This window comes from Xiphias gladius, chromosome 5, assembly GCF_016859285.1.
Source record: "Xiphias gladius isolate SHS-SW01 ecotype Sanya breed wild chromosome 5, ASM1685928v1, whole genome shotgun sequence".
NCBI lineage: Eukaryota > Metazoa > Chordata > Actinopteri > Istiophoriformes > Xiphiidae > Xiphias > Xiphias gladius.
This window is the reverse complement of record NC_053404.1, coordinates 17,949,455-17,973,750: the sequence shown is the minus strand read 5'-3', so window position 1 is coordinate 17,973,750 and position 24,296 is coordinate 17,949,455. Positions and strand designations below refer to the sequence as shown.

Here is a 24,296-nt window from a genome sequence, read left to right as displayed (position 1 = left end):
GCAAGTTTAAACACGCTGAAATGCTCTGTAGAGCTGAGGGGAACTGTGGGGTCGGGTGATAATTTTGTGAGTTTGTCATCACAAACTTTCCCTTTTTACATTCCATTTAATAGTTTTGTCCATTGTTAGTAAAAAAATATTGATTAGAGCAGCTTTAAAGTGGCAATCTCGAGGATTTTCAGTTAAATAAATGTCTGTTAAGTCACTATCTATCGCCGAACGAGGTAGAGCAATAGTGACTGAGCCTATGGCCCACTGATGAAAGTATTGCAATATTTATATATTTGCAGTATTAATAACTGGATGTCTGTGACAACATTCCTGGAAAAAAATATGCTGTATTAGGTTACTGCTAATGCAAGACGGAAAACTTCCTACCGCTGCAGCCTCACAATAAAAGCATGCAAATGGCTTTTATTATGAAGTAGTCACAGGAAATGCAATGTGTTTGTCTAGTGAGCTTAGCACTTACCGCTATCATGCATCAATAATAATTCTACAAAAAGCAGTCATTTTCAGCATTTCTGGACAGCGGATCAGTTTGAAATATTGCAGGGAGTAAATGGAACAAAAAGGAGCAGCCACAGTGAGCTGTTAGATGAAGAGCTGCAGGCAACAGGCTGCACACCTCCAACTTCTCAGCGAGGTACCCGACTCCTTTCGCTGTGCCCTGCCGTTCGCAGACTCGCGCTGTGCGCGACATAAAATCAAATCACTGTAGCCCACAGAATGATGGGAAAAGGCCAATTATTGCCTGACTTCTTTATCGAAATGACAACTGTTTCTCTGGCTGCCTCCACAATTCTGAGACCTGTAGTATTAAACCGCATTTGCTGCTACCACCCGGTAACTACAGGTGCCGCCAACCAGGGAGGAAATCTTCAAGATTGCCACTTTAAGTAAAAGGCCTACGCATGAGAAACTGCCAACTTTAAAATAGTATCTTATCAGCTAAAACGTTGACTATAATTAGCAACAAGTACATGCCAGGGATGGTGTTCAGGTTATTTATGCACCCCATAGTTTTAAAATACAACGTATTTTTCATTGCTCACGGGCTTGGGAAGTGTTTGGTTTGCTGTCTGTCTTCCAGGTTAGTCATCGGAAGTCCTTGGTTACGTGACGCTCAATTTGCAAGTCTATCACTCATCACAGCAGCACGGTGATTGTTTCAAAAGGCAGTGACAGCACGCACAAACTGCAGCTGAGAGATTTTGTACAAAAACAAGTTTATATTGTTGTTAATATGCGTCTATGTGTCTTTTGCTTGTTTTGGTTATGGAACAATTAAATGTGTCACAGAAATCACTCGGGTTTTTTCACTGCGAATCCGGAGAATGCTGCCGAATCCCATTTGTTAACGGTGCGTCTTGGTTATGAACATTTTCTTCTGAAATTTGTTCGGCGTGCAGAAGACATGTAATGACTTTGTCCTCCTACTAATGACTCACCCAGGAGCTTCTTGATCAAAGTGTGTTTGGGTTTAATAAGCAGTAGATGAGAGAGAATATGATGGAAAATACTTCGAAATTGAATGTCACTTTCAGAACCTCGTGAATAACATAACGAAAAAGGGTTTTTCTTTAGTTTGCCCACTTTGGGTTAGAGAAGTAAAAATTGGTATACCTATATGAATATTCTCACACTAAGGAAAACCTGATATGGTGCTAAAATTAACGGAGGCCTAGAGAAGAAGCATCACCCCCTCTACCGCACTAAAACCCTCCACCAGGGATGACACTTGGGGGCACAGCTTTCCGTTGGCTTAGTACAATCACAAGAAAATAGCCTAAATGTTCACAATGAGGGAGCCGATAAATTTTGTACACAAATCCTGGCATTGTGCCATCCTTTAGCTGCTAGCTAAGAATACAAGTGCAGTTGTTGAGTGTTTCAACCCCCAATAACTGGGCGTGGAAAACCTCATATTTCACGACCTAGGGAGTCAATTAGGAGCGTCGGCTTTTTCTTTAGGCCCTCGTCTGTGTCCGATGCTAAACCGTGACCCTGTGAAAAATGTTTCCGTTTTCTATAAAGACATAGAGAGCTTCATGTGTACAAGCAAACTGAATCTCAGCCTTCAGAATTGCTGGCGAAGGAGGTCTAATGTGCTCACCGTAAAGCCAATCTCGCCACACAAATACCTTCAAGGCCCACAGGTATATTGATTTAGGGTTAAATGTTTTAAAGCCAATTTTTTTCCACCGCAGGAAAGACTCCTCTGTATTTATCTCTCTGTGTTTATCTGCGGAGGCCCCCGACCCGTGACTCCAGCTGGAGGACAATGTGGTGGAGGACACCTGCTCACTTTTGTCAGCCTGGCCACATCACGTCACGTTTCCCGCTCCTGTCCCGGTTGCTCGGACAGGGCCCGTAGGCGAGTTGGAAAAATGCCAGAGTATTGATTTTATGGCAGTTGTTAGAGTTGTACCAGAGCTGTAAGAAGCAGATTATTCTCCCAGCACACATTCAGTCTGACATACAGTATATGACCTCTTAAGCACTTTGTCCTGGTCTTTTTCTAAAATGATTTCATTGTTATTCTCAAAAGTGTGTTTCCTTTCCTTGAAATGGGTCCACTGAGTCTGAATCTGACTTCACTCTCATCTGCAGTGAAATGGCTGCAGAAATATTTACTACAACGACAGTGTTGCTTGGCTGGTCTTAAATTATCCGGCCTTTATGTTCTTAGATGTTGGTTTGCACACTACCCAGCTCCCCTTGCTTACCTTTTACTTACTCTTTCCAAAAAACTTCAGCTAATTAGAGCCAGGAATTAAGGAGGACTGATTTCAGTTTTGTGCGATATCCAGGTGTTTTTTTTTCTGCTGACCTCGTTCGTAGCCCAGGGAGTTAACTTTATGCTTTCAACTCCTGTTGGATGTGCCTCTGTTATTCCCCTTTAGCTTCTGGTGATAATGGTGTCTCGTAATGGAAGGTTCTGGGTTAGGCCCAATCCGGACTCCGAGAGTCTCGGGGCTGCTGGTCTGTGTATGTGTGGGCTTTCGGAACACGTCGCTGTCAAGGTTTCCTTCTTCTGTCAAGCAGATCCGAACCAAAACTTTGTCGGTGTGCGGTAGTCACGTCTGAGCTTATCTGAGAACACGATGATCAAAACAGGAACATGAAGAAACAGGTTACTCCAAATCCCATCTAAACATGCTGTCCTGTGCATGATTATAGACAGGATGACTCATAACTGGGATACTAGTGGGCATATAAACATGTTTATTAGTCATTTCATTCACAATACTTGTATAAGCTCAAAAATGTGTGTCACTTGAGCATAATACAGCCTTTAAAAACAGGATAATTTAAGATGTACTGTGGTATTGTTTTTCAGACTATGCGTAGTTTCAGATACCGACATTTTTGATATATATATGAATATATAACTCAGATGTGAGCAGTAAATGTGAAAACTGAGTTACATTATGTGAAAATCGGCGAGAAAATATGGCTTGTTGGAGCATTTGCGGTAAAACCATGACATGAAAATTACCAGCAGCAGCTCTGAGATTGCCCGGGCTGTAGTTTGAAACTGGTTTTTGGGGTGATGGCATATTATTGGACTCAGAAAGATGTAAGATGTTCGTTTGTAAGTTATATAGTTTTGGGATCCAAAATGTAAGAGAATACTTTATTTTTTTTTATTAATTTGGTGAAAATTAAAACGACTTTACAGGGACATTGGCGAGGTCGTTGCAAACATTTAAGATAGCACTTGTGCATATGGAAAGCTATGCCCTAAAGAGTCATCCCCATGCTACATCCCACCCCTGTGTCTCCGTATTACAGGTTCTCTGGAGTGTCAAACAACGCACCGAAGTGGATGAACTGCCATTTTTTCAGCGATGGAACCACTGTTATTACTGGCTCTAATATAGAAAGGTTGGCATTAAAATCAGTTCTTCACAGGGATGTTTCGAAAGGGAGAGAATCTCAATGTTCGGCTGAACGTACCCGCAAGTGTCCAAAGGCGGTATGTTCATCAAAACCCAGCTGTGTCTCCAGATGCCACATTTTTTATCCCTCCGCCAGTAATCGATATGAGTGCTGGAGTATGCCGGTTTGCACGGCTCGGTCATGTTTACCATGCAGCGTATACAGCTGACACAAATCTCTAGTTGCTGGCGTCAAGAATTCCCTTTGATCAACACAGTGGGGGCAGAAGCTGATGCCGCTGGCTTTCTGCAGGTCGGTGTTTCTGCAATTGTCCTGTGTCCCCATATAGTACGCGGCAATGTTGCTGTATTTTATAGTCCAGTGCAGCACATATTTTCAACACACACTTGAAAAAGTGAGTGGTTCGAAAGAGGCTGCTATAAAACCGGCATGAACTGAAATCGAACTTTTATCAGGCTCGGCGCACGGCAAAGACCACGCCGCGACCGCTGCGGAGGTTTCCGCGGCGTGCAAGAGTCGGGGCAAAAGGCCGCAAATATCAGCTCTAGAAAAAGTCATAAGCATTGTGTAACAACCACAGCAACACCCTCTCGCAGATGTACAGTGTTATGTTCATTTTCTTCTAAAGGACAGTGAAAATCTCATAGTCTTTCTAAATCCATGGTAGGAGCTCATGAAATATTTATGCAGCAAACAAACAGGATGTGTAATTATCATCAAACACAAGAGTACACAATGGCTGCAATCAGGCCACTTCTGTCTCTCTGTCAGTCAACCCAGGGAAAGGTTAAGTTCCCCTCCCACTCCAGTAATTTCCGCTGACCTTTCTGGAGTGATGCCTCAAACCCCGCAAAGTTTTTTCTCCAAACTTCCCAACGCTTATTAAATCCCTCAAAATACAGTCACCGCTGGGGCTGTCTAAAAATAAACAGCCCCCCCCCCTCCTCGATGGTTCGTGTGCAGTAGTCAACCACATCCTGCACAAGAAGGGAGCCCTTAACAGATTCGACTGAAAAAAAAAAAAAAGGGGCTTTGCCTGGATGAGATGATGACACATCCTGACACATTACTATGACACTGGCAAAGATCTGAAGCGGGAGACGAGACTTGAGAGCACAACAAGGCTGCGGAGACAAACCATCCGGAGAATTTACATGGAGCATTTCTGTTGCTTTTAATGTGCCAATTTCCCACACGAGAAAAGCATGATTCAGCGCCACTTGACAACGTTTTGCATTTTCTTTCGCCCCGCTGCAGAGACAGTTTGTCGGCGACACGCGGTACCGCAGTGGCGACGAACGGGCTGCAGAGCTGCCGTTTGTGATCGGAACTGCGAAATGTGCATCAGCAAACATACAATGAGGACTCGATTTGTCTGTTTGAGCTGGGTGACGCTGCATACGAGACCGCAGAAAGCGAGGCCAAAGATGTAAAGGTACATAATAGGACAAAAGCTTTTTTGTGTCGAGCACAAACGTGGTTGAGTAGTGGATGAAACAATGGTTGCAATCATGTTGAGCGGGCAGCTTTTTACATTTATTTTTCCCACCATGGACCAGTCCAAGAAATGGAAGACATCCTTCCTAATGACATTATATACTGTAACTGGATCCTGTATTATCACGTTGTATGTTCTATGTAATACTTCCGTCCTCTCCGTGGCAAGGCTGTGTGCCCTGTGACCCTGAATGGGGCACCTGCATTCTGACTGTGTAATTCTCTCTCTTTGTGTAAGATGTGTAAGCAACAACTAAAACTTCGCAGCCGAGAAAACAGACAGAACGCTACGCTGCCGGGCAATGCAGCAGCCGTTGGTGCTCTCCTCCGTCCAGTGAGTTGCAACAATCTGTCATTTGTTGCACGCACCTGTCTTAGCGTTACTCTGCAAAGTCCTCCGCAATCTGCTCTAAATTCAACTTCTCTGTCTGCTTGTCCATTCTCAAGGCAAAATACAACCAGGTCCACTCGACCTCTCTGGTCTCACTGCCCCCGGAAAACACCTAGTGAATGGGCTGCGCAGTCGCGCCAGGGATTTTCAAAATAAACAGCAGAAAGGTGGCGCACACCTCACCGGCGGTAGACGTGAACAGAGAAGTCACCGCTGACGGATCCACTGTCTGTATTTTAGCATTTAGCATTTAGCCAGACCTAGCAATTCACCTGTCGGGCATGCAACAAGGCAGGTGTGTTTGATTTGGGGCACGCGCCGCGGTTGCCAGGTGGTGCGTTAAATCAGGGATTAATTAAGGTAGATTCAACCTTTTTTTCATCAATGCAAAGGTGGTGGCGGTCTCGACCATGGCCGCATAATGACACCCTCCTTAATCTTCCTGCGTGGTTAGACCCGGCCCCGGTGCGAACTCACCCCCTGCACCCCCTGACCCCCTGACCCCTGGTCAGTGAATGTAAACATTCAGATCGTGCATGGGGATCGTGAGCTGAGAGCGCCTCCTCTCTGAACTCACGGCTCTGTCCTCCAGCGAACCGCCCGCCGTGGTGCTGCAGGCTCACCAGCAGCTTCTCCTCTGCTGCAGCGGCGGACTTGGCTCTTTTCATTTGTTGCGTTCCCACAGGGTTAATCTTCATCGTGTCACTTTTGTTTTTACTTTGTAACAATTTCGACTTTATTGTAGCGAAGTAAAATACTAGATAAAAATACTTAAGTAAGAGTGAAATTAGTGATTTTTAAAAATACGCCAAAAAGTACACAAAAAAATACTTTGTTACAGTAATGAGAGTAAATGTAACTCTTTACTAGGTGTTACCAAGTTTTGATAAACAGTGGTGCTAGTGTCATCCTTGTGCAGCATGGGACATACTGAGAAAGAGGCTGGAGAAGAATGAATAAACTATTAGTAGAAGAAATGCAATATCAACAGCTGGAGTTGGGGCAAAGTCAATTCACATCAGCTCGTCTGAATCCCCTGTAAAAACACAGCTAAATGGGCTAAAGGGAGAGTCCAGCTCAGCTTCTCCTTCGTATAATATCTATTATATAACCCCAAATATATTATACAATATCCCAAATATGCTTTCATGGGCTGACATTAGATATACACACTTCATAGATCAAACCTTTTGACCGTGACCTTTTTTTTCTTATGTTGTAATTTCATATTTCTGCTATAAAATTAAATTCTATCTCTCTATTACCTATTTATTTAATTAACTCCCATTTTCTTTACTTGAAAGTTTTGTGGCGTTCGAATAATTGCATAACTATATAAAAAATATACATATTTAAGAATGAGCAAAATAAAATCAAATGCTACTCAGCAGACAGGTGGAAATAAAACCTATTCAATTTAAGGTCAGGGCTGTGGAGATCAGCTCTAGAGATCTGGAAGTCCGGGACAATCCCAGCGACCCCTGTGGCACATTTAGGGACCTGCTCTCGGCTGTATTACGCTGCCCTGGGTAAAATAACAGTCCACTCGGTATCCACACACCACTCAGGACATATAATGGCCCTCCACTTGGTCTGAATTATTCCTTCACAGCGCTCTCCAGGCTTTTCAGCTGATTTTCACGATCACATCAAAGTGGAATTAGTCATAAAGGACAATCAGAAAAGAATCACTCTTTTTAACTTCTCCCTCCTACTGTCCCATTTGCGCTTGCTGCTTTTCTTTCAATTTGCTGCACTCCTGTCACGGCAAGAGGGACCTTGTGTTTTTCTCCTGTGCTGTAACTTGTCGGGACCAGGGACGGATATATCATTTCACTGTTGGGAGGGGGGGGGGGGCAAGAAACCGAAAACTTTCACCAAGGACACCAAAGTACTACAGAGGAAACCCTTATGACCACTATATACACACTGCATAGATGATTGGTGAACAACTTAAGGGTTGTAGCAGCATGTTCAAATGCTTGAAGTAAACTCACCTGAGCCTCTACGCCTCTGTCTGACTGTCCCTGCCTGACTGTGCCCAGCTCTGTTGACACCACTGTGAAACATCTCCACGAGCCCTTCATTTCTTTCCTATGAAGATTCTGTCAAATTGCTTTTTATTTTACTGGGGTCTTTCTACTCACTTGGCATTTTGGTTCACTGAATAATTATAGGATGTCTGTTTTTCTCTTGCCTGTCGTGTTAACTGACCTGGGTGGCTGAAAAAAAAAGACACACACATACACATACACACACAGACACAGACACACAAACACACACAAACACACACACAGTATGCAGGTTATTTACAGTAGTAGGAGAGAAGCAACACCCACTCACTGAATTAAAGCTCATATATGCGTAATTAGAAATAGTTTTCCTGAAGAAGCAGATCTCTAACGTTTTGCTGTCGGCGTGTAAATGTCCAGAACTCTATGACGCCTGCCAGAAACGTAATATTTTAGCACATTGTTTGTCGTAATTATGTCTTTTTTATGAATCAAGTCTCCATTTATTTCCAAAATTGTCGGCAAACTTATAGAATGTCAGCCGTTTTACATTAAGCATTAAGTATTTTGGTATGAGAACCAGGTATCCTGTATCATGGAAACAGGGGGGAAAACAGCTGGCATGGCTTTATCCGAAGTTAACGACACCTGCCAACCAGCACTTCTATAGCTCACAAATGAACATATATCTATATATTTAACTATATCTAGTTTATTATTCCGTACAAAAACCGAAGTGTAAAAACAAAATTTTTGGGGGGGGTTTAAGGGGGTTATGTGCCAGTCTATTTCTTGGCCAGCGCGCTGGTTTAATGCTAAGATTAGCTAACCAGCTGCTGGTTGTAGCCTTAATTAATGAACATAATACATGTAATTTGTTTAATCCACACATGATTTGAAGTGTAAAAACAACAAAAAGAACAAGCTATTGTACTTCAGCTTGCACCAATGTAATCCTCACGCTCAGTCCTCCTCCTTATCTAAACCGCAGGCAACGGGCCTTCCATCAGGTGCCAGCTTGGTCCCGGAGTGCTTCGCGAACCGAAATTGATCGAAACATCTCCCCCTGGTTTTTTCTTTGTTTTTTGAGTGATTTTTTTTCCCACGAAGATGTTGTAGTGAGAACAGATGTTATTAAGGTGACCCCCCCCTCCGCGTTGTCGCACCCGCACACTTCACGTCAAGCGGCGGGGCGGGAACACGCGTGAGCCAGGACTTATTTGGTACCACCGACAGCGGCAGCGGTGAAGTGAGGGAAGCAATAAAACTACGGCAACACAGCAAGCTCGACTGTAAAAATATTTAATTTTCTTTTGACTTTTTCATTTCATTTTTCCTAATATGCATGTGGAGTTCCCATCGCCAAGCCGTTTTGCCCACACTGCTTCTCATTATTAGCACAGCACTAAGTAACAAGACAGGTTAATGCACTGGCTGTATGAAATAGTGCAGCTGTTTGGTAGTTATTGCTTAGGCAATTGGGTGTATAATGCCTGTTCCTACTTTGGTAGAATATGCATAAAAGAGTGAAAAGAGATTTTAAAAGCACAATAAACTCCCACTAATTACACCACGTGTTCTTTAAACATTGATCTGGGCTAATTTGTGAATCACAGCAGCGTCGCCGACAACTTTTCCTCCCTGCCATTAACTCTCGTCGCCACACTTTGCTTTAATAGCGTCTCCGGCCACTTCCAACCTCTTCAGCACCTCCCGTAGCCCCTCACTGCTCCGCTTTGTGCCACTGGATTGTGACGGCCGCGCTTGATCCGTGTGTCAAAATCAAAGAGTAGCAAGACCGGGTCCTCCACAAAAGACTGAGGGGAATCAGCTTAGACGAGAGAGCTGAAGCCAGGGAGCGAGGGAGACGGGCAGCGGCAGCGAGACAGGGAGTTACATGCAGTGCCTGGTGTGCTTGCATAGAAATGGTTGGAGTTAAATTGGTTGCCGCTTTGCCCATCTGTAATAACAGCTGGTGACGCTGTGATATTAAAGACAGCACCAATTTGTGAAAAGGAAAAAGAAAGGTTGGATGTTTTCCCGTTCCTCTGATAACTAACGAAACGTTTAAACTATGTGTTTTCCCAGTAAACATTTCTATTGCGATTGTACGGGCTACATAATGTGATTAATTGCTTCTCCTCGGCACCAAGCATTCCCCATATGTTTCCGTTTAGATTCTTCCCATTCTGTAACGTTCTAATAATTTCACCATATCGAATGTAGTTAAACACTCTGGATTTGTTTGTCATTCGCGATCAAGTGATCTTTTTTTTTTTTTTTTTCTTCCATGAATGGGAGCTAAAATAACCCCAAATCTGGCAGGTCAGTCACTTTGAACTCCTTTCATTGTTCAGCGCAGTCAGGATGTTGTTACTGGACGGGAACCTTATCTGCGGATATGCCGCCCGTCCCGAATCCGAGCTAGCACGGAAGAAACGGCAGGCCGGTGGATAAAGAGAGAGAGAGAGAGACAGACAGCTAAATAATCAGCCTGAAAAGACCTGGCAGTGGAATGTAATTACGGAATGAATGGACAAAGCATCTGTCTCTCTGGAGGCTTCTGGTGGGATCGCTGTGGATGGAGAGACGGGCAGGTGGAAAGGATGAGGTGGACCTAGGTGATGAAACAGAGGGCAAGATAAGCGCAAGAGGCCACCGAGGGCATGTCTCATCACGTAGTCTAATCAGTGTGCTCATGAGCTATTGTAAATTTGCTTGGGGAGATACGGCAGAAGAAAGCCAAACAACATTTTGCACAATTTGCATGTGCAGTCAGGCATGTTGGAAATTTTAATTTATGTATACATATATATGTTTAGCTGCTAGCACTTTGCTGTGTCCCCTTATTTAGCATTTATTAGCAGTATATAAACATTTTATGAATAGTTTAAAACGCACTGTAATGTAGTTATGAGCAGATATAAGTGTTTAGTAATATTTTTAGTATGTCAACGACACTTACAATGTCCGTACAGATGCTTGAGACTGCATTATTGGGTGCTATTTAGCCACCTTTTTAGCATTAGATTCTAAATAGGTGGCTAAAATATGTTATGTTACTTCCGATTTTCAAGGTTTAAAGAAGTTATATATTAAGCTTTCAGAAACCCACAGTTGCTGCAATTATTGTTGGCAATCTAATGTATATTTTTCCTCCTGAATGAAATTTTGGTTATTTTATTTTTTTCAACCTAAATCGTCCCTATTGTCTCTCTGCAGATTTAGCCAGAAACTGCTTCATTGTATCAAACTGTGACCCAGAACCATGTGTTCAACCAAATCGTTAGCTCCGCGAACGGCCTCTATTTGTTTTGTTTGTTTCTGAACAAAGCACGCACTCTCCGGCTGGTTATGAAGTCTCCTTAGTGGTTTGTTTTTGTATGAGAGAGGTAAAAGAGTGTTTGGCTTCCATCTGACCCCATTCGGCTCTACAGCGCCGAATAGTGTTCCTGAGGTACTTCCAAAATCCATACAGACTGTGAGCGCAGCAAACACACATACTGACCCATAAATCCCGAAAAATAATGACAGCTTGAGGTTTCAGCTTACAAGGTGAAATTTCTCTTGGTCTTGGTCTCAGTCCGCTCACGGTGGTGTGTTGATTTTTTCTTCTGTCCTCACTGTTGCTTCACACGTTTGCATCCTATATTAGTTTCATTCTCCTAGTGAAGAATTAATTAGGAACTGAAATTGCTTTTCAAATTGTTTCAACTTGCATTGACTGACCAAATTAGTCCAATGATTACACTCTCTGGGTAGAGATCTCTGCCTAAATGATGTGACTAATTTGAATGAATATTTCAAACCCATGTCTGCAATTAATGTCATTTACATATGTAATGTGTCTGCTTGATTACTTAATTATGTTTATATTCCCTGATGATGTCACTGACAGGTGTCTCTTAGAGTACAGTAAAATAAGAAGAGACCCAGGCAGATGTCTAATGATGCAGTGCGTATAGAGACAGTACAGAGCAACAGCTTCAGGTATTTGGTCACAACAATTTCGGACAGCTGTTGAGGATTAGGAAAAAAAGTGCCCTGAAAAGATAGTGTGATGTTTTGGTTTTCAAGTAATTAAAGTGATTAAAGCTTTAATAAGCATTTTTTTTTTTTCAGTAGTTTTAGTCATCTAGTATTCAAACGGGGAAATATCTGGTTCAGCTGATGTCTTTTGCAATACAGTTTCATTTTGTTTCACTGGATTTTTATACATTTTAAGTTGAATCAGGGGTGAGCTGGACAAACTGTTAAGTAAGTATGTCCCCTTCCACTGGGAGCAACATGCTCTAGTTCAACATTTTGGAAAACACGCTCATTTGCTTTCTTGCAGAGAGGTAGATGGGAAGATTGATACCACTCTCATAGCTGTCTGTTAAATGTAAGTCTACAGCCTGCAGGAGGTTCACATAGCTTAACGTATAGTCCCACACGTAGCCTTACATAAAACCATAAAAAATGTTGTTTTTATGTTTCAGGTTTTGCATGGATTAAATAAAGAGAGATGTATAGAATTTAGTCCTTTAGAGGTGCTAGTAGGTGGATTTTGTTACCTGCAAACATGGCCAGACTAACTGTTTCCCCTTGTTTCCCCAGTCTTTATGCTAAGCTAAGATAAGCTAACCAGGATAACTAACAGACAAATATGACAGTGGTATCAATTTTTTCATCCAATTCTTGTCAAGAAAGCAAAAATAAGTGTAGTTTCCAAAATGCCGAGCTATTCCTTTGAAGCTTATTCCCAAAGTACATGGCTCTGCTGCCTTGGGGCCCTGGGGAATTCCCCAGGGTCCAAGGTTCACCATGTCGCAATTAGTTTGATTAATTCATTGGTCTGAACTTGGAAAAGGAAAATGGAATAGCAAGTCTAGTTTTAATAGTGTACCTTTAATATTTTAGCTGATATTGTGCTGTTTGTACATGGTGCATACTCTTAAATAAATCAAGTTAGAACCAAACTAAACTTGAGAACACAGGGGGCTGAATGGGAGACCTGGGCCCTACTTGGGGGTCTGCCGGGCCCTGCTAATAAAGGAAAGGTTTTTGCTGTTGTCGTTCATGGCAGTGGTTCCAAACCTGGGGGGTTCAGATCTGCCAAATTAGTCACAAGGAAAATCTCAGAAATCAGAGACGATTAATAGGATAGGAACAAAGAAAAAAACATTAATGTTACACAAAATATTACATCCATTGTAGACATTCTTCTAATCTTTGCTTTTTCAAATGTGAATAATTGTATTTTTTAATTTGACCTCTTTGGCCCTCTAACTTTGATTCAAATACAACAGGGATTAAAAAATCGTTTTGTTGACCTGGTTACAACTCATGCACCCGGTGTCAATGGATAACAAGTAGACATTGCTTAACTTTAAGGGGGTCAAAAGCCTGGGAACCTGTGGTTTTTTGGGATATGTGTATTCAAAACTCGTGTTTTAAATTTCCTACTCTAAACCCTGCTTTCAAATTTCTGGAAGCCGCAGTGTACTGGAAACACTAACTGGCCACCAAAATGAGTAATAAACATGGTCCAGAGAAACATATTAACATTAAGAGGCAGGAGAGTAAATAGGTAAGCAAAATCAATATCCACAGATAATACAGGACCAGGCTATTTGAGTGGGACAGGTGCTTCATAATAAATGGAGGATTTTTATAATTCTGAATAAACAAAGCATAAATCCAAATCCTGTCTTTGCCCAGTGATGGGTGTAGGCTCATGATGTTTATTAGCGAAAGTGGACACAAATACATAAATAAAGGCTTTAATAGCCCCCGGTATCTGCGAGAACACACAGCAATGAGCTCCCTGATTTCCTCTGATGTCGAAACCTGGATGAAAAATCAATATGAAGAATGAAACCTTATTTACACACGCCACCCGATTGACTGTGGCTCACTGCAAGACGTCAACAACCTATTAATGTTTCAGGAGAAGATTGCTTTTTGAGGCTAAGTGGGGAATTAAATGATGAGAGTTCTATTTTTACCTACAAGCACACTGGTGAGAAGGGCTACATTTTAGTGAGACAGATGTTTTTGTCTTTTTTCTTTTCTTTTTTTTTTTTTTTTTGACTCAGATATAGCTCAGAGGGCCTCCGTCGCCTGAGCGTAATCAGACAGACATTTGCCATTCTTAATCTCGATCCGGCGAGCATTCAATCCTGTTCCGGGGGACATGTGCACTCACACACACACACACACACACACACACACACACACACACACACACACACACACACACACACACACACACACACACAAACACAAAGTTGGGATTAACCCATATGGGCTGGGCTCACTTTATGTCACATACTGATAAACCAAGAGCTGAGATGGTAATATGAAAATGTCTGCGTTATTTTCTCCTAGTTAGTAAACTCTACAAAGGCAAACAACATTTAAATAACTCAGTGACACTCTCCAAATAAAAAAGGCCCAAGTCGTGTCCATATGCTGTGGTCAGGTAAGGATTCCCTGTCAGGCTCGTTCAAAGTTTGAGTGTGAAGCGGAATACGTTTTCGCCATCATCGACAGTCCCCTGCTACCCCTCGGTGCACCGTTTGTTGAGAGAAACATAAAAGGTTTGTTCAGTGGACATGTTTCTGCCCTCAGGGGTACACAAACTCAATAGCTAGGTAGCTAGCTAGCCGTCTCTACTTGAGTGCACCTGTGCTTTCCTAGTGGCAGAAACCGAAAATTGAGGTCATGATCCGCATGAGTATGTGAGTCAAGATGCCTCTGTGTTGAGATTTCTCTCTCTTTTTTTTTCTGGGTTTCAGATTACATCTCTTTGAAATATCCATTCAGATTACCGCATGCACAGTATCTTTCTTAGTGAGCCCTCAAATAAAGACTAGTCCTTTTTGCACAATTCACAGTTATCTTGTATATCTGATTCTCTTCGTGTATGTCTTCTTTTTTGCATACGGTAGATTTAATACTGCAGCATTTGCATCAGTTTACAATTATACATCTGAACATCTTTATATCTCTATCGGTACATTGAATTACACCGATGTGGTGAGAGTTAAATAACTCAAACCAAACGGGATGTGACTGAACTCACTTTAGAGTGCCAGAGCGACGAGGCGACGGTAAGTGTTTATGTAAACTAGGATGGCAGCCCAGTAGAGCGCATGCCTCTGCCGAGGCCAATGTGAAACCACGTACACTAGACTTCAGAGAAAGAAAAATCAGATTCATAGTAAATGAATCGGATCTTCCCAAAAAATTGAAGTGGTTCTCCCCCGGCCCATGGCCCATCTCTCCATCAAGTCTGGTGCAAATCGGTTCAGTGCTTTTTGTGTAATCCCGATAAGAAATAAACACAAATCGGTGAAAACATAACCTCCCTGGCAGCGGTAATGAGACATTTTCTTGATTTTCAATAAATTAGCAAAACAGTTCTATAAATGTGTTTTTGCTCTGTCTTTATGGATTATTGTGTGTAGAATGAATTGCCAAAAATGTATTTATAATCCATTTTAAATCAAATCTATACCGGGATAATATGCAAAAAGGTTTGAATACCCTCTACAGACACTTTAATTTCCCTTATTTCTTCTAAGCACTAGGCAAGACTTTAATGTAGGTACACCTGATTTAATAGACTGAATAACCTTAAAAACATTGTCCTGCAATTAAAGGGAACCATCTCACCCCCCCAGTTTGAATTCTTTCAGTAAATTAAGGTTTGGTATCAGGCACAATCCTACTTATAGATAAAAACAAACTGAAAATGATCTTATTAAAGTCCAAACTGTGTCCTAAAGAGCAGCTGCAGGAAGCAGTTCCTCTGTCCACACAAAGGAGACCAGCGTGAAATATTTTACTTGTCTCTGCCATTTTGACGTCCTTGCGTATAAAGTGATCACAGGCTGTCCGGGCTAGTAAACATTAATTTGCATGCTGACGTTTTGTGACTCTATTTCTGCATATTAAACTTCAGAGTTTTTACACCTCTGACTCCTGTCTTGAAAAGCCTTACCAACATGGACAGACTATGAGATAATGGGCCCCTAGGCACAGACATGTAAAAGGCCCCCCCACACCCAGACCAAAGGAGATGCAAAACTGCAAATGATGCAGCTGGATTGAAAGAGTCATCTTGTGTCTTTCTGAAGTCACTTTGCGTCTCTTTGCAGTCATTCTGTCTTTTTGTAGTCAGATTGTGTCTCTTTGTAGTCGTTTGATTGACTTTTTTAACAACAAACATTAAAGGAACTACACGTAAGAATCTGAAGCGGTTTGCATGTATTAATCACTTTTTTACTGCCAATGTGTGAATGGATTGTAACGTAACTTAAAAAAATGAGACCTTCCCTGACTTTCTTGGTTGCCCAAACGCGCCCATGGACTGATTTCTTTGTAAAGGACTCGAAACGAATTTCCCAGGAAAATCCAAAGGATGTGACATTTATGCTCCGTCCTGAGTACCTCGCCTCAGTGCCTGTCTTCTGCCGCCCCCTACAGCACCAACAGTGTGCACCACTAGCTAACGTTAGCTTAAAAATGGAGTCCACTAACGTCAACAAACGACTGGCTCCCAGCACAAAACAAAACCTCTGTCCTAATGTTACTCGTCCCTCTCCTCTCATCTGTTTATAACTGACGTTAGTTGAGGACTATCGTTGTCTCAATCCACTGTCAGACCCATTCAGTACAACGTTACTTGACAATATAAAAGGTCTATTCTATTATGCTCAAACATTAGCGCGTTGATGAAGCAAAATGAGAGTTGTTATGGAACCATTATGAATCACATCAGTAATGAAGTGTGGCAACACATCTTATTTATAATATTCCATCTAGTTCACTAAACGTTAGCGTTGTCCTCCAGCAAATTTAGCTTATGCCGACATTGCTGAGCCTCTCGGTGAAAGCTAGACAAACAGAAACTGATAAAGCTGGCTGACAAGCTAACGCCGACGAATCGTGTAAATGCAGTCAATGTGTAAAGAGAATGGATTAGTTCAACGTCACTAGCCCATCTTTTGCTAGCCAGCAAGCTGATAAAAATATTTCACTTTATAAATCCTATTTCAGAAAAACCTAATGTTAGTCAAACTATAGTCTCCCATAGCCAGACGTAGCTCCACACTTCATTTTAGCACAGACAACGTGACGCTGGTTAAACCACGTTCAGCCTTGTAATGTCAGTGTTTTGGCCGATGCCCAAGATGCTTGGTCATGCCTACTTAGGGGAGTGCAGGCACACGCGTGAGCAACAGGGTGTTGACTGCAGTTCATTTAGTGGCCGCTGGTGTCAATAATAACAAGAGCTTTCTGAATGTCACATATAGTACCTTTAAAACTCACTTCAAACAGAGGCTCTGTCCCAGGGGCCCTCGGACCTCTTTGGGCCGCGGGCCTGCGCCCGTTCAGTGATCCTTCCATGCTTCTGAAAAGTTTCTTTATGCCGATGTAGTCTAAACAATATCCGGGGTGTCAGCACACTTGCAAGTATGGCTGCATGTAGCAGGTACAGTGCAGTATGTCCTATCTGTTGAGACCGTGGTTTTCAAAGCGTCGATGCATGCAAACTTGTCAGGAGCAGGTGAGAGACAGCTGCGGCCAGCGGCAAGACAGTGAGAACAGCTGATGCCTGCAGAACCAGCTTGGAGCTGACCCAGATGAGGACACTCAACTGTAATCGGGGTCCCTGAGGTAATCTAGGTGGGACATTATCTGCTCCGCTGCTTCTCCGCAGCATCTGGAGGGCTCTCCCACCTGCTCTGGAAGGCCTCACGCCTCTCCCCCCGCCTCTTTTTCTTTTCAGGTTTGTTTGTTTACTTTTCTCTCCGCCTCGCTCGGCGAACATCACACAGCCACTTAGACAAATCCGATATATGCCTGAGAAGCATTGATCGAGTCATTGTCTCTGTTTGTCTGAGTCTGTGTCTCCGCACATAAGCCGCCGTGTTCTGACAGACCATCTTACCAATGAACTATGGACACTGAGAGTCCCGTGCACTAATTGCCACGAGGAATTATCTAAGAGCAAACAACATGATCTCCCCGATTAGATGTTTCCCATACATGCTTTTCCTACACTTATTCCCTTCATGCCATGGTCATTTTCTAAATTACCAGCAGTACTTGCTTCTGCATGCTTACTGTGAAATTAATTAAGTGTGCCTTATAGGTTGCCTGTGGCAACTAGGAATGTTTAGAAGTCTTTGTCTCTCATTCCCAGTACAATCAGAATTTTAAACTCTACAAATTGACCTGTAAGACCTGCCCCCTGTTATTTTTATGTTTTATCCTTTGTATCAATTATCTTTTTAATGCTCCTTTTAATATTTTATGGTGCCCTTTGTTTGGTGGCCATTATTTGCTCTGCTACATGGTCTATGGTCTGTGCTATTTTTATGTTTCAGTGAGGTGAAGGCAATTATTCATCCTGGTGGGAGTGAAAAATAATAAAAAAAAACTTTTCTGAACAGTTGATCAACTAGCCCTTTCACAGATTGTATATGTGTGAGCTTGTGTATGTATTAAAGTATATTCCTAATGTTTTGTGGAGCAATATTGTTGCATTCTGCCGAAACATTTCAGCCACATTCCGATAATTCTATAGATATATATATGTTTTCCGAGCAGAGACTTTCCATTACTTTCAGAAAAGACAGATGCGACTAGTAAAACTAGCAAGTCATCCTTAGCACAGTCATCTTCCTGAGGGGTTAAACTTTAAAAAACGACTCTCTGCAGACAGATGGGATAAAAACATGCATTAATGTGCCAAAAAGTTAAGTGTGATGAAACAAGCTTGTGTACCCAGAATGAGACTCACCATTTTCTAAAATTACAATTTAATAACAGGAGGCTAGGGGCGACGGTGCTGCCGCAGAAAACTCCATTGTGCGAATTTTGATTTATTCCTGTCTAGAAAAACAACACGTATGCGTATCAGGAGCAGCAATGCTGAATTTATTGTAATCTAAAAACTCATTTCGAATGTTTTTATCCTGTGTGACGCTGCTGCTGAATGTAATTTGATGAACAGCGCGATTAGAAAATCGTATTGACTGTGTTAACTGGACCTAAAACAGATGTGGCTCGGAAGCCATCAAGCTGATCACTGTAGAGTGACACGTGCCATGTCGAACATCTGAGAGCCATCTTTCTCTGTGGGTTTAGGTTACTCCTTATCAGGCAGCATGAACCTTATTTCCTTCTAAAAATAGAAAAAGCAATTCCTCTGTGAATTTGTTTGCTCCTGATAAGGAAAAATGGAAGCGATTGCTGCTTAGTTATGCCACTTTAAGGCCGCATTGATACCGCTGTGGGTTTATGCCTTACACAAACACATACATCCACACCAACTTGTTTTCTATAATAATTCAAAGGTCAAATTAAAGAATATTCATTTACTCTACAAAAATCACTGCTTTTTTACCTTCTCTCAATGCCTTCATTAGCATATTGTCAAGTCACAAAGAATGACACGCTTCAGACCGAACGTTAATGAAATATAACCAAAGCAAAACTTAATCTGAGATTCTAAAAATACACAGAGGTCTCAGAATGTCAGTGCAGACGGCTCATTTAAGCGATGCACTATAACTCAAATGGTTCCCATAATAGACACTGGAAAGTCATTCAGCCTGACCCTATTCCTCAGATACGGGTTTAATTGCCCAGAATATGAAGTGAGATCCCCTCACTTATCAAATTAACAGCTCAGAAAAGAACAGTAAAGTACTTAACACTTGTTTCGGTAGAATGAGTCAGGCCAAAGGTAACCTGTTTATCTGTTAAAGGGGAGCAGGAAGAGAATGCCTCATTGAGGGGCTAAAACTTGACGTAAAAGCCAGTTTTAGTTTGGTAATAAGGGTCATATAGATATGGGCAAGGGTGTCGGGCCGGCAAAATCCAGATGAAAGAAGTTCTGAGTTGATAAAAATGAGTCGCCTCTCTATATATATATATATAAGTGACTATAGTCACTTGACTTATGAAGTGACTATAGTCAAGACTTTCCCGAAAAGATACGCAAATTGAACACCGCTCAAAGATAATGCAGCAAAAGACACTGCTCTTTGTAGTAAAGGTAGTCAAGGAAGCTAAATGTGATTTTAAGTGGGTATAATGCAGCAAATTACATAATATTTAAAGTATATACACGCTGTACATATATTTTTTATTTTTCTAGACTGATATAAATGTATGTAATTTCAGGAAATAGCGTTTCTCTTTCTTTCGTCATTGTGTTCCAACTTCTTCTGAAACCCCTTGGATTACAGGCAGCATGAGTCATGGATCGAATGAATCGGCGGTTCACAACTGAACACACTCAATGTGTGAGTCAGACCGTCACTGTGAAGCGTGAAAAAAAAAAAAAAAATGTGGGCTCAAACTGTAGATGGACTTTGCAGCTACCACACATTCGATTGATACTAGGTCACGAAAAAGTGTGTACGTTTATGGAGTAAAAGGCCTTTAATGCACAGCTCCATTGCTGCCTCTTCTGTAACTTAGAACTTCCTCCAGACTCCTTTCCAACATTTTGACTGAGGTCACAACAGCCATCTTAAAGTTGGGGTCTCTTGTCAACATACTCTCCGTTTTAGTGGCTCTCTCTTGGACTGAAACGGACGCACCTGGTCTGCACTAAGACTGAGACTAAACAAACTGGATCCATGATAGCTCGTTAGAGATATAACAAAAGGTGCATCTGTGCTTCTTGCACGGACACATATTACTGTGTTGGTCGTATGTGCTGCTGAATACAACATCCCAGGGTAATTACACCACATGTGCATAAAAGATGCAATGCAGTGTAGATTAATTATGTTTTCCAATTGTCCAACTCGGTCATGCTGAAACCCAAACTGTTGTTTCAGTGGACTGGACACAAACTCCAATCAGAGCGCTAATTTAGTGTAAACACAGTTACACATACATTGAGACAGGCATTTACGCAGATGCCCACATCCGATCATCAAGCACATGCTTCGTGTACACACCTGGCTCTCACGTGACGTCTTTTATTCGTGGCAGCAGCGGTGCAGCCACACATGAGCTATCACATTTCTCCTTTAAGTCGCCTGTGCAGGTCTGGCTCGGCCCAGATAACAGGAAACCTGCCCGGTGGGGAGACACAGCACCGCAGGACGTAATAGAAGCTATCATAATGCTCTGCAGGAGGGATGTCCGGGAGCTCTTAGTGTGGCGGCTTGACAGCAACACCTCTCAGCCGGGGGCGTGAAGACATGTCGTACTTCGGGGTTCGAAAGGCATGATTTGAAATGTTTGATTCAAATCTCTTTTAATTGAATTGAACTGAAATGTTACCGACAGATTACTATTTACACATCTAAATAAAATAAAATAAAATAAAACTTACTGGAAAAGCCTTGGTTTGATTGAATTAGGCGAATGTTTGTGTTTCATCCTGAGAGCTAAACAGGAGAGAAGAAGTTGCTGAAATCATCTCACAGACACTCCGAGCTGCTGTGGTCTGAGGCTAACGATGAAGGCCTTGGACATTAAAGCCATTCTTTCAACTGGTAACTTAGTGTGTGACTCAGATGCGTTTCACTGCTGATGACTACATCGGTTCGGTAGCTTTTTTTTGGTTTAGATTTGTAGAGCTTTGTCCTTTTGAAGAGTCGGATTCGGTGCGAATGCACTGAACACATTTGCTCCGGAACCAGATTACTGGATTGAACGGTAAGTTCCCAACCAAACAGCTGACTGTAAACACTAGAGGAGAGGCGTCCCTGATTGGACTCCGCGTGTTGTTTTTCCAAGTCGTCTTACAACTGAAAAACCATTCAAACCTCCCCCGTGGCTCTTTATCTACATCTGCTTTATGACCTGCGTAGATTTAACAGGGGACAGGGAAATCGATACATGATAACAGCTTTTCACCGCAAGATAACAATGTGTCACCTCAACTGTGCTAATCAGGTTGCCTTTTATTAGAAATGTAAGTTTTCCTACCTAGTTCTGCGCTCAATATTTATCAATATTTAATTATTCCACATTAAACTGTACTGATTCTGATCTTCAGCGGCAACGTGTTTAATGAAACCGGGACTTAAATATTTATACTCAATGGTCCAACATCATACATTTCATAGCCCTAATATATCACTCCCACTATTAAACTGAATGCGTATGGATCAAAATAATGCAAACTGATGAGATCTCATGCACAAGCCCAACTCTTTTCGTACAAAGCCAATATTAAGGCCAGAACTCAGGGTAACAGAGCAATGATTCAGATTCGTCAGGGAACAGCACTGTTGAGCACCAGTACCTTTTGACTACGCAGTCCATAGGGAGGTTCACTGGCAGGCAGCAGCGTTACAGTGGCTCAGAAACTACTCACAGGAAATAGACGGGGGCCATTATTGTAGCCTACAAAACACAGGAAGGACAAACAAAGTCCCAGTGACTGGTTGCAGGCCATGCCCTTTTCCAAGACTACACGTTATCTCTTTGGCCGTGTTTGCATAACCCTGCAGCACACCAGTAATCTGAAGCTACACCTGGCCCTCGAAGGATTCATTCACCCTAAGTCCTCTTTTTAGTCCTGTCAGTAGCTCCATTCATCTCCTGCAAAAAAAAAAAAAAATACAGGTTTGACAGATCGAGGCCTACCAAAAAATGAGGGAGGCACTTCAGTTTGGCAAGGTACTTCAGTGCTGTGGTGCAAACTCTGGTTATCCTGATTAAACCCCCCCCACACACACACACACTTGGTAGCACAGGCTAATGCAGTTTAAATAAAAACGCCTGCTGCAGCAAAAGGAGACCGTTATATTTCTGCCCGGCCAGGTCGACACGCGGATGGACTTTATCAGCGGGGGGGGGGGTCATTAAAGTCGTTAGGGTGCATCCTCCCCAGGGACCCGAATGCAGCTACTTACATTTATTCCTCAGCTGCGACGCCTTGGAGATTGTGGAACTCAGAAACAGAGGGGACGCTGTGATAAAACGACCTGCGTGGGATTTTTCGAGTCCTTGTTCTTGAATTGTTGTTGTTTTTTTTTTGGTTTTTTAATGAAGCATCACGGATAGAATCGATCACATCAGGTAACCTTCAGGTAACATTGATAAAAGGATGCCTCCCCCAATGAGCCATTTGGCCAGCCTCAACAAAATAACACGTCAGCCACAGGTGCATCTTTCCGTCACCTCATTCTTTATTGTAAGTACAGAAACGTGTGACTTGATCCACTCATATTATGTACCTGCAAAAGGGAAAATGTCTGTTCATCCTCGTTGACACAGAAAACCAAAAACGCATTGAACTCCCCCAAGAATCAAAACTCCCCTCGTCCACCCAGCATCATCTAGTCAAAAAACGGAAAAACAAAAACAAAAAACCAAAAAAAACCAAAAAAAAACGACAACATCCAAAAATACTTGACACTGCCACCAGCAAAAGTATAATGAAATCGAAAAAAGAGAGAAACACAAAAACAACAAACCTGTGTGAGCTCAGCTGCGAGAAAAGTATCAGGTTAAAACGCCATCGGGCTTTAAAAAGGACTCCTTTTTTTTATATAAAAGAAAAGAGGAACAAAGTAAAATCAAGGGGTTGGATCGGTGAGAGTCACCGAGACATCAAAATCACAAAACTCGAAGGCAACAAACAACACTGCAAAATGCAAACCAAAGCATAGCAACAGCAAAAGTCGACAGGAAACCAAAAAATAAAAAAATAAAAAAAAATGTTTCAAAACCACCAATAAATGTTTGAAAAATCTCAATACTGACAAAACCTGCTCGGTTTCGACCCTCGGAACAAAACTGCAAGCGAGGAGAGAGGCTTTCTCAAGACCGACAACGCACCCGCTTACCCTCCTGGCACTCTCGATCGGAAGCCCTGCCTGCTAAAAACTTGAAGCCTGGATGTGAAAAACGCTCAAGACCACCATGTCAATGCTCAATTTCAAACACCAGCAAAAGGATGGAAAAATTAAAAAAAAAAAAAAAAAAAAACAGGGGGGGGCAATTGAAAAGACAAAAAATGCTTACAAAAAAAAAAAAAAAGCCATTGGAAATGTACTCACCGAGCGGGAGTAAAATGTTGCAATAAAAATGTGATATGGCTCAAAAGACAGTATGGCGGTGCGAGCCCAAATGCTGTGCCTTTTTCTCTAGATCTCTGCCTCCGGTCCTGTCATGTGACCGACTCAGCCTCGACTTCCAGCAATGAGAGAGACCAGCGTCGAGCAGCTGACGCCGAATGCTCTCCTAACGGCTCCGGCTCTCTCCAAAAGTAAAAAAGAGGTAGTCCTTATCATCCCACAGTTATGACTGAGCCGGTTGTGTGTTTTTCTTGGGCTTTTTTTTTTTTTTTCTCCCCCACCAACCCCCCACCCCGTTTTAAAGATGCAGAGCTCAGTCGGTGTCGGCGTCGCGGCGGGATCCAGGCAGTGGATCCAAGCACGGGCTTTCACGCACCGCGTGCGAGGAGACGCCGAGGGGACGGGAGGCTGGGCTGTCACAGTTGGGGGGCAATCGGG

General features: G+C 42.4%; 1 protein-coding gene across 2 annotated transcripts in view; it reads right to left on the bottom strand.

The window, feature by feature from the left end:
• LOC120789785 (RNA-binding Raly-like protein) overlaps positions 1–23,917 on the bottom strand; it is a 92,814-nt gene extending 68,897 nt beyond the window's left edge. Inside the window, exon 1 of one of the 2 annotated variants that reach the window (XM_040126804.1) lies at positions 23,841–23,917. The gene's annotated coding sequence lies outside the window, so the exon portion shown is untranslated. The remainder of the gene's footprint in view (positions 1–23,840) is intronic. The other variant, XM_040126803.1, reaches the window with a different exon arrangement.
• Between the last annotated feature and the right edge of the window lie 379 nt (positions 23,918–24,296).